Source organism: Gossypium arboreum, chromosome 8 (assembly GCF_025698485.1).
Source record: "Gossypium arboreum isolate Shixiya-1 chromosome 8, ASM2569848v2, whole genome shotgun sequence".
Classification (NCBI taxonomy): domain Eukaryota; kingdom Viridiplantae; phylum Streptophyta; class Magnoliopsida; order Malvales; family Malvaceae; genus Gossypium; species Gossypium arboreum.
In genome coordinates this window covers 93,440,563-93,454,567 of record NC_069077.1, presented here as the reverse complement: position 1 = coordinate 93,454,567, position 14,005 = coordinate 93,440,563, and the positions used below count along the sequence as shown (strand labels likewise).

The 14,005-nt window shown below is 36.3% G+C and overlaps 1 non-coding gene across 1 annotated transcript; it reads left to right on the top strand.

Moving 5' to 3' along the window:
- The first annotated feature begins 2,314 nt into the window (after window positions 1-2,314).
- On the top strand, window positions 2,315-2,419 carry LOC128280005 (small nucleolar RNA R71). The gene has a single exon (XR_008270187.1). It is a non-coding gene; the product is annotated as a small nucleolar RNA R71 (small nucleolar RNA).
- Window positions 2,420-14,005: the final 11,586 nt, after the last annotated feature.

Below are 14,005 nucleotides of genomic sequence, written 5' to 3'. Positions count from 1 at the left end.
CTTCTACGACTATGATCATCCATGGCAATATATGTTTTTATGTATTATGCTTATAAAGAAATTTTAGATCACATATTTGATGAAAGGTATGAACAAGTGACAAAGGTGTAAATAATATTCTATAGTTTAATTAAGATTTATTTTATTTGTATGTGTATTTACTAAGCTTCATAGCTTACTTCTCCCTTTTCTATTTCTTTTAGATTCGTCAAGCTAGCTCAAAAGATCGAGAACGTCGGAGCTCAGGTCACACTATCAACTAAACTTTGGGTATAATACATTTGATTATTTTGAGTCATGGCATGTATAGGTGATTGTTATTTTGTATATGTGCCATGTTATGTGGCTAGCCCAAAGTAATGGTTCCCTAATTGGTATGATTATTTTGTATATGCCCAAGTGAATTGGTCCATATAGTTAATTGGAGTGTTTTCTTATAATTATCTCTTGATTGCATGCCAAATTATGTATGTGATTGTGGTCTATGCTAGATAGTAGGATGTTAAGCATGTTGGAGTACATGAGGGTTCTTGGGTGACCAATGGCTTGGAAGATAGCCTCCAAATGGTCCACATGAATAGACACATGGATAGGTGTCTAAATTGTGTGTGACACATGGACAGCCCACACGGGCGTGTCGTTCAGCCGTGTGTCCCTTGCACCCCAAAATTTCCATGTTGCATGCTTTGTAGTAACTACACGGGTTGGAGACACGGCCGCGTGTCTCATCCGTGTGTGACACACGGGCAGACCACATAGGTGTGTGCTTTGGCGGTGTGTCCCTAAATGAATGATGACGTCATAAACAAAATGCTCAGGTTTTTGAACATGGACGACAACACAGGCGTGTCTAGGCCATGTGAGGGATACGGTCCGAGGACACAGGCGTGTGTCTAGGCCGTGTGAAAACTGTTGCACCTTGAACTGAATTAAATAAATTTCAGGATCCCACACGGTCTAGGGGCACGGGTGTGTCCCAAGCACACGGGCGTGTGAGGCCAGAGCACAAAAATTTTCTTAAGTTTTTTATACGTTCTCGGTTCAGTCCCGAACCACTTCAAATGTATGCTTCGGGCCTCGTAAGCCCATATAAGGGACAAAATGATGTAATTGAAATTTTATAACTCATATTTTTGTTGGATGTTTGTATGCTCATCTGGTAATTCCTCGTACCTTATCCCGATCTCGGGTATGGGTAAGGGGTGTTACATTTATTGGTATCAGAGCTACGATTTAGTCAGTTCTTAGACTACATAGCATGTGTTTGAGTCTAGCTAAACATGCCATGAATACATTTGTGATGGTATGACAACTCCTGACGATATAAATTGCATTTTTCATATAGTATGGATCCTGATCGAGCTGTGACCGACGATGTTGAGAGTAATGCACCAACCCCCGCTTAAGGGATGGTTCTAGAGAAGGATAAGCCTGATACAGTTAGCCAAGGGGGGAGGCTAGGGAGGCTTTCCTCCAAATGATGAATAACTAGTACACCGAGTTTATGAGAGCGAACCCTAATGCTCAAGCCCTACCTCCTCCACCCCCTTTGAACCCTCAACCCATGCCTATGATGCCTCGAAACATGGACTTCATAAGATTTTCTAAGACCCCCGTAGATAAGATTAGAAAAAAAAGGGCCAAGAAATTTAGAGCAAATACCGATGACAATGCTGAAAGAGCTGAATTTTGGCTCGAGAATTCAATCCGAGTATTTAATGAGCTATCTTGCACGCCCGATGAGTGCCTTAAGTGTGCCATTTCTCTACGGTAGGACAATGCTTATCATTGGTGGAAGACTTTGATCTCAGTAGTGCCTAAGGAGGCTGTCACTTGGGAGTTCTTTTAGGAGGAATTCTGAAAGAAGTATATCAGCAAAAGGTTTATTGATTAGAAACGAAAGGAATTCCTCGAGCTTAAGTAAAGACGTATGTCAGTGACAGAATACGAGTGGGAATTGTTCAATTAAGTAAGTATGCTCGAGAGTGTGTGCCCACTGAGGCTAAGATGTGCCACAGGTTCGAAGATGGACTCAATAAGGACATTAAGGTATTAGTAGGCATCCTTGAACTTAAAGAATTCGTTGTACTTGTTGAACGGGCATGTAGGGTTGAAGAACTAACTAAAGAAAAGAAGAAAGCTGAGTCAGAGGTTAGAGATGTTAGAAAGAGAATAATGAGTAGATCAGCTCTGACACAATCCAAGAAATCAAGAGATGTACCTCCTCATTCTTATGCATCGACAGAACGCTCCCATCAATCTTGTATGTCCATTGAGAAGATTATAGAATGTCTCCAACTGGATACAATGAGGAATCCCATGATGAGGACACTTACGCAGTTACTCCTTGAATCGTTCCCAAGCCTCACAAAGACTCATCATCCAATTGTTGGAAGATTGTGATCTCGTTCCTCAACTTAACATTTTTCCTAGACGAGAAATACTTAACCAAAAATCTCTCTGCTAATTCTTTCCATGTAGATATGGAACTTGGTGGCAATGCATTAAACCATGCTCATGCTCGATCTTGCAATGGGTACAGAAACAACTTCAACCTCAGTGCATCTTCAGTCACCCCGACTATCTTGAATGAATCACACACCTCTATAAACAATCAAAAGTGGATATATGGATCTTCTGTGGGCATACCACTGAATTGGCCCACCGTTTGGAGCATTTGAAACATCTAGTTTCAGTTCAAATTGGGTTGCCTCAATATCTGGCCTTCTAATTCCTGGGTTTACCTTATTGAAAAGTGGCACAGCATATTGTTTGATGCATCGATCCCTATCATCGGCAATGAGGATAGGATTTCGTACATGACCAGCTTCATTACCCTGGTCTTGATTCTAATTTCCAAGATCCATCTTGACTTGTCTTTGAGTTGTTCATTCACGTCTTCTTTATCTGAAAGTTAACTCAATTTCAGGGACTATAGGGATTAAATTGATAATTCGATCTATGCTCATAAAAACCTAAAAAGAAAATTAAAAAATTAAAAAGAATAAGTTAGTAATGTTAGAAATAAATCAAATTGAAAATAAATAATTTCACGAAAGAAATGACTATGGAAACAGTTGACAATCCCTGGCAATGGTGCCAAAAACTTGTAACGCATAGGTTTGTGCAAGTGTACACAGTCGTTATCAAGTAATAAGTAAGTATCGAGTTATCATCTCCACAAGGATTGTATTTGTGCTAAATCACTTAATTTGTAAAATTATATTAACAATTTGGTAAAAAAAAACACAATTTAGTTGAGAAGTGATGATTAAAATATATTAGACTAAATGCAATGATCCTTAATGCAAATTAACCTAAGTATGCAAACTATATGAATGAAATAGGTTTTAGCAAAATTAAACACAATTTGCAACAATTTTAACAACTCAACTTATTATCAACATGCTTAATAATATTCAGAAAAACATTCCATGGCAATTCAGCCTTTCATGAGTTTGGAAACCCCATTAGGTCCTTTCGGAATCCTTTACCTAGTAAATAAGCATTTTACTGATCCTTATTTACTAAGGGTTTCTTAGTATTCGTGCCAGGTAACAGGAACATGTTAGGTTTGAAGTTTAATCACACAAATCTAAAAACTATGCAGATAATAGAGCCTGGTTAGGGTTGTTATGCAACTTGCAATTTAATCGGGTTAGGATCTAAATTGAGCATGCACATTTCAATTATGCGTCCACTAGCTGTCGTCTGGTTAGGATCGCTTAGCTAATTTATGTGCATTTCAATCATATATGAACGAAATTCAGACTTGATTTTAATTGAAAACATGATCGATTGAGGCACAAACGTTATAAGCATGAATCTACTAAATATTATTTAATCAAAGCAATCATCCCAGCTTAAATAAAATTAAGCTAACATTGTTGTAAAAAAGAACAAAGAACACATAGCAAACATCTTTAAAATAAATTAAATAAAAGAAAGATTACACCTAATTCAGAGTGGCTGTCACCCAAGACTCTGACTAACGAGAGTTACAAGGCCTGGCACACGAGCCTGTGGCTTGGCTGTATGACCCAACTTCAAAAGTTACATGGGCACAGACACAGGATGGGACATGGCCATGTGTCCCTATTACGAGTGCTACACGCCATGTGACCCCTGTGGTTCAAATTTTATAACATTTTCTTGAACTTTCCAATTGATTCCAATTTAGTCTCAAATTGTTTCTAATGTAGTTTTATGGCCTCGAGGGTTCGTGTAATGCCCCAAAACCCAGCCTAGAAGTTTAGACCAAATCCTGGAGGTTACATTGGCCACCAAAAGTCGCGAAAACAAAAACTTTAATTTAAACCAAGAAAAATTTTTTCTTCATTATGTTTGAAACAATATTAAACCAGCATCGAACATTCAGAAATAAATCCACAGTTTCTAAATTTCAGTCCACAGTTTCTATAATTGTCTTACAAACTGACTTAAAGTTTACCGTATAAAACCTATACGATTTTACTTAAACCGAATCAAACCATATCTGTCTGAGACCTCTGGTATATCGAGTCCAACTCTAAAACACAGAAAGTTCCTGAAGGAAAGACACTACAGAGATGAGCTACACGAACTCAGTGTGAGTCTTTAACATGAACAGACGACAAAAGACGGAGTGACACAATAAATACTTCAAACAAGCATGTGCATAAAAATATCAGTTACGAAAATCTCAATCGGTATGTCACATACAATATCAAACCACAAAAATGATTTTCAAATCACACGCAATAATCAAAACATATCACATGACATTAACTATATTGTCCATGGCCAAAAGGTCACACAAACAGACAGAATGTTCTGACAAACAGACATATATTCAGATGCGAATGGATGCACAATTCAAAATCACACCCCACTTACCAAACACCACTTCCTCCATCCAACACACCACATAAGGGCTATGGTAGGCCCGTCTACAATGCACACCACATAGAACCATAATAGTTTCATCCACCCTACACATCACAACGTGAAACTATGCCACTTGAGTAACTGTATACAGTTGAGTTGATATATGCATATGATAGTGCGGTAAACCGCTGTACAAAAGTATCGTAGTTAAAACTGCTAAGTCTGTCTTCCTTCTCTACATAGCCAGATCCCAAAATTTTCATACTATGCAACAATGCACATATTATGCAGACAATATACAGAAATAGACATTAATATTTCCAGTTGAACAGATTCAAATTTGATCAGACTTGTATTCTAATATTAAATTACGACAACAATAATGAACTCATACTTATTCATCACATAACGAGTAATAAAATTAAAGCCCACAAATGCACATATATACATGAAACCAAACTAAATCGAGTCCCAAACACAATTACCGAGGCTTGAATGAGGGTCGAATTACACAGAAACATAAAACAGACAGTTTATGACTCAACAAAAATTCTGCAAAATAGGGCCACATGGCCGTGTGCCCTAGCTGTGTGGAAGCGCCCAGGCCATGTGGGGGTCTACACGCCCATGTAAAGGCCACACAGGCCCGTATGAAGGGGACACATGCCCGTATGAAGGGGACACATGCCTGTGTGAGCAGTCCATGTAACTCACTGTCTAGAAATGCCAAAAATAAATAGCAGAGGTGACACGACAGTGTGGAGATCTCACACGCCCGTGTGGCCAGGCTGTGTGGTTCTAAAATTTTCCCCAAAACCCTAATTCCCAATTTCACATGGCCGTATGAGCCACCCATGTCGGGCACACGCTCATGTGGCCACCCGTGTGGTTACGAAACCACACCAAAACAACCTAAAATTTGTGCTTTTAACACCGAAATGATCCTTATCCCTTGGAAATCTGGAAACATGCTGAAATATACAGAATATTATGCAATCCCTCAATAACTCAACACTTAAAATCAACAGTTTCAAAAACACACCTTAAATCAGAATTGCAACAACAAGGATTAACCATTTCGCCTCCACAAAACTATTTTGACTCATATCCAATAACGTGAAACACACAAGAGTAATCTCCTTTGTCGGAACGATAAATGAATTGCGTAAAACAGAAGAAGAGAGAACAAACGAAATTGAAATTGCAAAGAATAGAAAAAGAGGAGCAATGGGGAAGAAGAAAAAGAAAAATAAAGAACGTGAACTTTATTTCTATTCTAAAATTAGTTTCCCCTTTTAAAAAAATAAAATAAAATAAAACAACATAAAAACAAATAAATATCAAAAACATTCATAGGGATTCAAACATGAGACCCAGAGATACACTAACACACAACTAACCACCAGACGAGCAGGCCCGTTCTAACATTAAAACGCGAAATTGAACCCAAGGGTTCAACCCACTCACTGACTTTAACAACAAACCTCAAAACTTCTAACCCTAGATTTTAGGATGTTACAGCTCGATTAAGGGACTAAGCATGTGTAACACCCTGAATTTGGGCCTAGAAGTTTTGGGCCTTGAGCATGGGAGCGGTTGAAGGCAGCTTATAATATTCTGTTGTGCATGTAAATTTAGTAGTTGAAGGCTTGTTTTAGTGGTTAAGTGTCTTTGAGAAGTGTTGGAGAAGTCACAGGTTCAAACACGGACTCTAGCAAAAATTTTGGTTTAAGGTGAATCAAACCACAGGTGTAGTAGGTAGGCCTTAAGAATATTGGTGGGAAATTGTGCCATAAAAAGCCTTAGGGTCTAGTGGCAAAGTAGCGCCACATAAGAGGCGAGAATGTGGCGTCATAGAATTGGCAAGGAGGTCTAGGGTTGAAACTCATGGCAATCAAAGAGCATTTATTTTGCTAACAAGGGCGGCAAGAGTTGGTGTTGAATTTAAACTCGATGATGGAGGATCCCACATCGGAAGCTAACATAAGAGTGGATCTGGTCGGCTTTAAATTGAGAGAACCATGAGGAGAGTAAAGGTACCTTTCTTGGCAGATCCCTTTCGCTTTATGGCTGCTCGTTTGGGTTGGGCGTCGGCTGAGAGTGCTCGGAGCGCGGATTAACTCCAGTCTCCTATCAGGTGTGTATTTTCTCGTTACTCTAGCTGTAGGATGGCTAATTCGGGCCGCGATGGGCCGAAAGGGGCCATGTGGGCCTAATGGGCCTACGGGCCCAATTGGATAAGTTGTTTGATTGTGTAGTAAATATTGGGCTAGGCTAGGTGAATCTCATATCTGTGGCTAGATTTGGGCTAAAATGGGCCACACGAGCGTGTAGGCCCATTCCGACCGAGAAGGCTTTAGGCCTATTCGTATTGTTATCCCTGTTTAGAATACTTTAGTTTACCAAATGACTAAAATACCCTCGATTTGTAAAATTACCAAAGTACCCGATTTATAAAATTACCCAAATATCCTCGATTTGTAAAATTACCGAAATAAGATAGAATTACCATTTTACCCTTGATTTACAAAATTACCGTTTTACCCTCGATTTATAGAATTACCATTTTACCCTCGATTTATAGAATTACCGCTTTACCCTCGATTTACAAAATTACTAAAATACCCTTAGTTTACAAAATTACCAAAATACCCTCGATCAGTAAAATTACCAAAATACCCCTGGTTTGTAAAATTACCAAAATATCCCTAGTTTGTAAAATTACCAAAATACCGTTGATTTGTAAAATACCGAAATACCCCTGTAGGGTAGAATTACTGAAATACCCTTGTAGAGTAGAATTACCGAAATACCCCTGTAGGGTAGAATTACTGAAATAACCCTGTAGGGTAGAATTACCGAAATACCCCTGTAAGGTAGAATTACTGAAATACCCCTGTAGGGTAGAATTACCGAAATACCCTTGTAGGGTAGAAATACCGAAATACCCCTGTAGGGTAGAATTACCGAGATACCCTTGTGGGGTAAAATTACCATTTTGCCCCTAGGGTGTTAAATGACTGTTTTGCCCTTGTGGGCAAGTGACTGACTTGGACTGTATGGTTGGCGGATTTGATTGTGAATATATGTTGGTGATATGAATGACTTGACTATGATTGTTTGATTCAAATATGGGCATGACATTCAGCATACATGACATGTTGCATGGGTTGGGTTTTATAAATGGAGGAAGTGCTAAAAGGGCTATGCCCGGTTTCAAAAGGGCTTTGCCCGGTTTATCAAAAGGGCTTTGCCCAGATTATTAAAAGAGGCTAGGCCTCCGGTTATATGATAAAGCACTATCTTTGCCGATGGAGAGTTCGGTTGGGTGGGTTGAGTTATTCCCACATGGAGAGCTTGGTGATACGGGTGGAGAGTAGCGGATGGTGGGTTGAGTAGTCTCCCAAATGGGCTTGCATACATCCATTGGTATTACATGTGATATTGAAATGGGCCTATAGGCCATACCGTTTCTGATAAAGGCTTGCCCGATGATATGATTTATGAAAAGGCTTGACCGAAGCAGATTAAGCGAAAGGCTTGACCCGAGATATGTCTAGACTAAATAGGGCTTTGGCCCAGATTGTACTGATATTGTGTTATTCACTTTGTTTTTTTGTTATTGGGATTACACACTGAGTTTTCGTAAACTCACCCCGTTTCTAACTGTGCAGGTAATCCCTAAGCTTAGATGGTTTGGAGCTGCGAGGGACTCGGAGATGGCCACACACTGTTTTTGTTTCTTGTAATTGCAATTAGATTTCGTTTTGGGTTTTTTTATGTAATAAGGCCATTGGTGGGTTTTAAGTTTTAATTTGGATTGTGATTTCTTATACTAAACTGCCAGTCTAGGAAAACTCGAGATTTCAAAATGGCATGATTTTTCTAAGGAATACGAGCTTCCAACAACAAAGTTTTCAAAATGCTTTTGTGATTTTAAATGAGCTAATATACCAAAGGCAAACAAATTGGTAAACGTTTTGATGAGAACTTTAGTTTAATAATAATAAAGGAATTTAGATTCAGTAATGGATTTTCATCGGAACGGTCAAATTTGAAAATTGGTTTGATGTGACACGCCAGATTCGGCCATAACGCCTAGGTCGGGTTTGGGGTGTTATAGCATGCGAATGAATGATTTATGCTATGATTATATTAATGTTTACAAAATGTATGTTTTATGTTACGATTTGATGGTAATGATCCGTAACCTTATTCCAACAATTGATATTTCTTAGGGGTGTTACAGACTTGCTGAAGCTTTATAGGCCTACCAAATAACATTTAAGACTCCTTTAGGGATGTCTCCTTATAGGTTAGTGTAACACCCCTAACTCGTATTCGTTGCCAGAATAGGGTTACGGAGCATTACCGTAAAATTATAACATCAGAACATTCATTTCAAAACATTTCATGAATCATGTCATATTCCATTCAAACACATGCATATTGTCCCTTATTCGAGCCCTTGAGGCGTTAGAAACACTTTAGAAACAATTTGGGACTAAATTAGAAACATTTAAAACTTCATGGAAAAATATAGAAAAATTCACACTGTAGGGGTCACAGGCTGAGACACACACCCCTGTCTCAAGTCGTATGGGCATTCGAATTAGGGACACATGGCGGTGTCCTATCCCATTTCTGTGCTCGTGTAACTCTCTAACTTGGGTCACACGGCCAAGCCACACGCCCGTGTTCCAAGTTGTGTACCTTTCAAAATGAAATCAACAAAACCTACAGGGGACACACGGCTTGTGTCACACACGACTAAGACACACACCCGTGTCTTAGGCCGTGTGGACAAGAAATAGGCCAAATTCAAGGCATGTCTTTCACCCAATTCATGCACACATAAACAAGACATTTGCACATATGACCAAGGTATCAAAACATGTTCAACCATGCATAAAATGACCAATTTCCATTCAACCAATATGCCATAAAGGAACCTAAAAAACATACATTAATCATACCTATACATGTGCATATTTAACCATTTAGCAACTAACTTGATTCCACACCAAAACATACCACGATTGACACATACCAACCTTACCATATTAGATTCATGCCATAGCAAAATAACTTTACCATTTGAACCACTTCTCTCATGTATTAAAATCATATAAATGACACAAAACTAGCCATTACCAAATGGTTCCAACATCCAATATATATACATACCAAATTTAGGTCCAAATTGTCATAATTCAACCAAACATACTTGATTAAATTTCATATCAAAACATACCCTAAATGATCACTTTGTAAACATGCCAACACATACCACTTTGGCCATAAAACCTTGCATCAATTTGATCATATAAACACCAATCATTAAGCATCAAAGTGCCAAAAGCACACCAACCATCAAGGCCACAAAATAACATAAGTTTAACAAATTCAAAGTAACATTACATGCCAATATCATTAACTAAACATTAGACATAGTCCAACTATACATGCCATTATATCCACTATCGAAGCATCAAAATCTACTGATTAAAATCGATGGATAGTGTGATGGATCTCCGACTAGCTTCCAACCCGATCGGGTTTTCGATAATCTATAAAGTAAAAGAAAATAACTACGTAAGCAATGAATGTTTAGTATGTTCGTATAAACTTTAAACATAGCATTCCATTCCAATAATGAACTTTATAGGTTAAATATAAAGCTATACCAATGCCTCAAGATTTATCGAATCATAAATACCAATTCACAATGGAATAAGTCTAACAACTCCACATATACTTATCATTCCTAGCATAGTAGGATTCCATAAGACTTGGAACTCTTCCATTTACTTCCTTTCCATTGCATTTACTTACTTTAGCTTAAATAACAACATCAACTCATTAATTAGCATATTTGTTCATAAACTAGGTATATTCATCCATAACATACGATACAAGTACATCTTTCAACTCAATATTCCATTTTCATCAAATTTCATTTCAACTATGAATTTACTATTTCATTACCTTTCCTCACCCGTTTCATATGCATAACACACAAGATATACGCACAATATCAACCATGACTACAAGCTAGTGCATTTAAACATAGCTTTTTTGGAATCAACTACATAATAAATCATTTCATAAGAAATTATATACTTTAATTTATTCCACCTTTTCATGTACATAAGCATATTACCAATTGAACACTTACCAGTTCGATGTATTTCATTAAGACTAAGCATGATATAATCCAATTATGAACTTGGCACAAGCCGAAGCACATCAACAACACACGTTAGCATACTTGAACACAATTTATGTGAAATTAACATAGATAACCATTATACTTGAGCATGATCCAATTGGATTTATCATCTTTCATAACACATCATGTTTTCCATGCATCACCATTTCAACGAGTTTCATACATACATGTCTTGGTTCATATTGAGCACTTACCATTTCCTTTGTATAACACATAAGACATAAACATAACATTTACCATAGCAGCAAGCTAGTGATTAAACACATAACTTAGCAATATCATCACATGGTAAAATATGGTACATAAACATAGCATCACTTAAATCATAACTTTCATAATCATGAATGTTCATACTTTGATCATTGGTACATCATACCCTTCCATATTTGTCATAGTGAAAGCAATAGGAACCCTTACCGATTCATCCCTTTTCATGCTCGTTGAACCATTTAGAATAATATCATATACGCGGGAAAGTTCACACAAAGTGTGTTAAACGATAGTCGAAACCATCCCTTTTCCTTAAACGATGGTCGAAACCATCCTTTTTCATTAATCGATGGCAAAAACCATCCCTTTTCATTAATCAATGGTTGAAACCATCCCTTTTCATAGATGCTCATACGATCCATAAATGGGTCTGCTCACACAAGTTGTCAATCGGAACGTAGATACACAGTGCTGCTCACACAAGTTGTCGAGTATCCGCAACAAATGCCAGAACTCAGCCACTAGTAGAACATTCAGGACCAGCACCCAAAACATGGTAACCTTAATGACATGTCATTTGTATCCTATATATTCCTAAGGTTTAAACGGAGCTCGATAGTCATTGTACGTCGTTAGATTTCCATCATTTCTTGACAAGATAAATTGCATAATAACATATATATTTATTCAATCACAATAGAATCGCATACTAACATTCAACTAATCAACATTATACAGAATGCAGTTCATACGAACTTACCTGGCTAAATTGCAGAAATGACAATGTATAGAGGCATTTTGGTAATTTTCCATTCTCGTCACTTTTCTACTCGATCTTGATCTAAATTAATAATTTTATTCAAACTATTAATTTAGAAATTAAAAAAATGTATTTTATACAATTTAGTCATTTTTGACATTTTTAAAAAATTTCCCTCAACTTTTTATTTTTATTCAATTTAGTCACTGAGCCTAAAACATGCAAATTAACCATTTTTATTGCAAATTCATAACAGCCAAATATTTTTAGCATCCAATACAGCCCATATTTGTAACAATTTCACATTAAATCCTTGTAATTTTACTATTTCAACAATTTAGTCCCAAATTAGAAAATTCATCAAAATCACTTAACAAAATGCTTTTAAATATCAACCAACATTTCAAATTCATCATTTAATAACTAAATTCACATAGATTTCTCAATGGAAACCTTCAAAATCTTTAACAGTTTCAAAATTGAAGGTACGGGCTAGCTGGACCTAGTTGTAACAATCTTAAAAACATCAAAATTATTAAAAACATGTAAGAACTACTTACCATGTAAGAGGAAACCACCATGGCCAAAAGCTTCATCCTTATTCCATGGTGTTTTCGTTTGTTGAATAAGAAACCAAAAAGATGATGATAATTTAGCCTTTTGTTTTTATTTTATTTTAATTTAATTTATCAAATTACCATTTTAACCTTGGTTAATAATTAAATAAATCACCAAATCCATGTCCATATATGTCCACTAACTCCTTAAATGGTTTAATTACCATTTAAGTCCCTTTTCCTTTATTCAATAAGCCATTTAATCACTCAAATCAAATAGTGATGAAATGTTACATCTTTTATGATTTAGTCCTTTTTAATTAATTAACTATCAAAACATTAAAAATTTTCAATGAAAATTTAATAACACCTTAATGACAGCCCGTAAATATTTATAAAAATATTTAAGGCTTGGTTTATAGAAACAAGGTCCCGATACCTCATTTTCTAAAACTATTTGACTTTAGAGTCTTACCACTTGAACTTAATAAATCATTTATATAACATAACTTATCATATCAAAAACCTTTTTAAAACCATACTCGACTCGTAAATATTATTATTTAATATTTACGAACTTACTTGTCAGACTTGGTGGCCCCGAAACCACTATTTTTGACACCATTGAAAAAAAATAGGCTATTACATATGATGCCCCTAAAAATGGAGTGATGACCAAGTATATGAACAAAGTACTAATGATTTAGACTAAATGATATGGATTGTTACATGGAATTGGTGTGGTTTCTCGAGTATTCAAGTTAAAATTACTAGTTCATCGGGCTATGAAAAGAATTGAATTACAAATTATTTAGGTGCTTATATATTATGGCATAATTATAGTAATGGTAAGTGAAAGATATTATAATGGGTTTATTAGTTACATGTATGGATTGTTACTTTGAGAATATGTGATTAGTGGCATGAAAAAGTCCTTTGAAATGAAGATTGTTTTGATTTATTTGGATTGAAGAGATAACATTTGAGTTATGTGGACAAATGGTTTATATAGTGAAATTCTTTTCATGGTATGAACGTGTAATTAAAGCTTTACAGAATATATGACTATATAAAATGATCTATGATTTAACGTAAGAATATGGAATTTATGATAAGCTTAGTTAAATGAAGATGAAGATACATGGTAGTCATATAATAGATGAATGGTGAAATTGACATGCCTTGTTTGGGCTAGATTTATATCTGTATTGCTTCACTTATTAACCTTGTGAAGTACGTTATATTGAAAAAGGAAATTTGGCCTATGATTAAATGAGTTTTCACATGGTTGTTTAATTCAATGCAATTGGTAAGTTTAAGTTTTTTTTTATATGAGCTTACTGAGCATTAGTTGCTTATATAGTTTTTTTCTTATTTTGT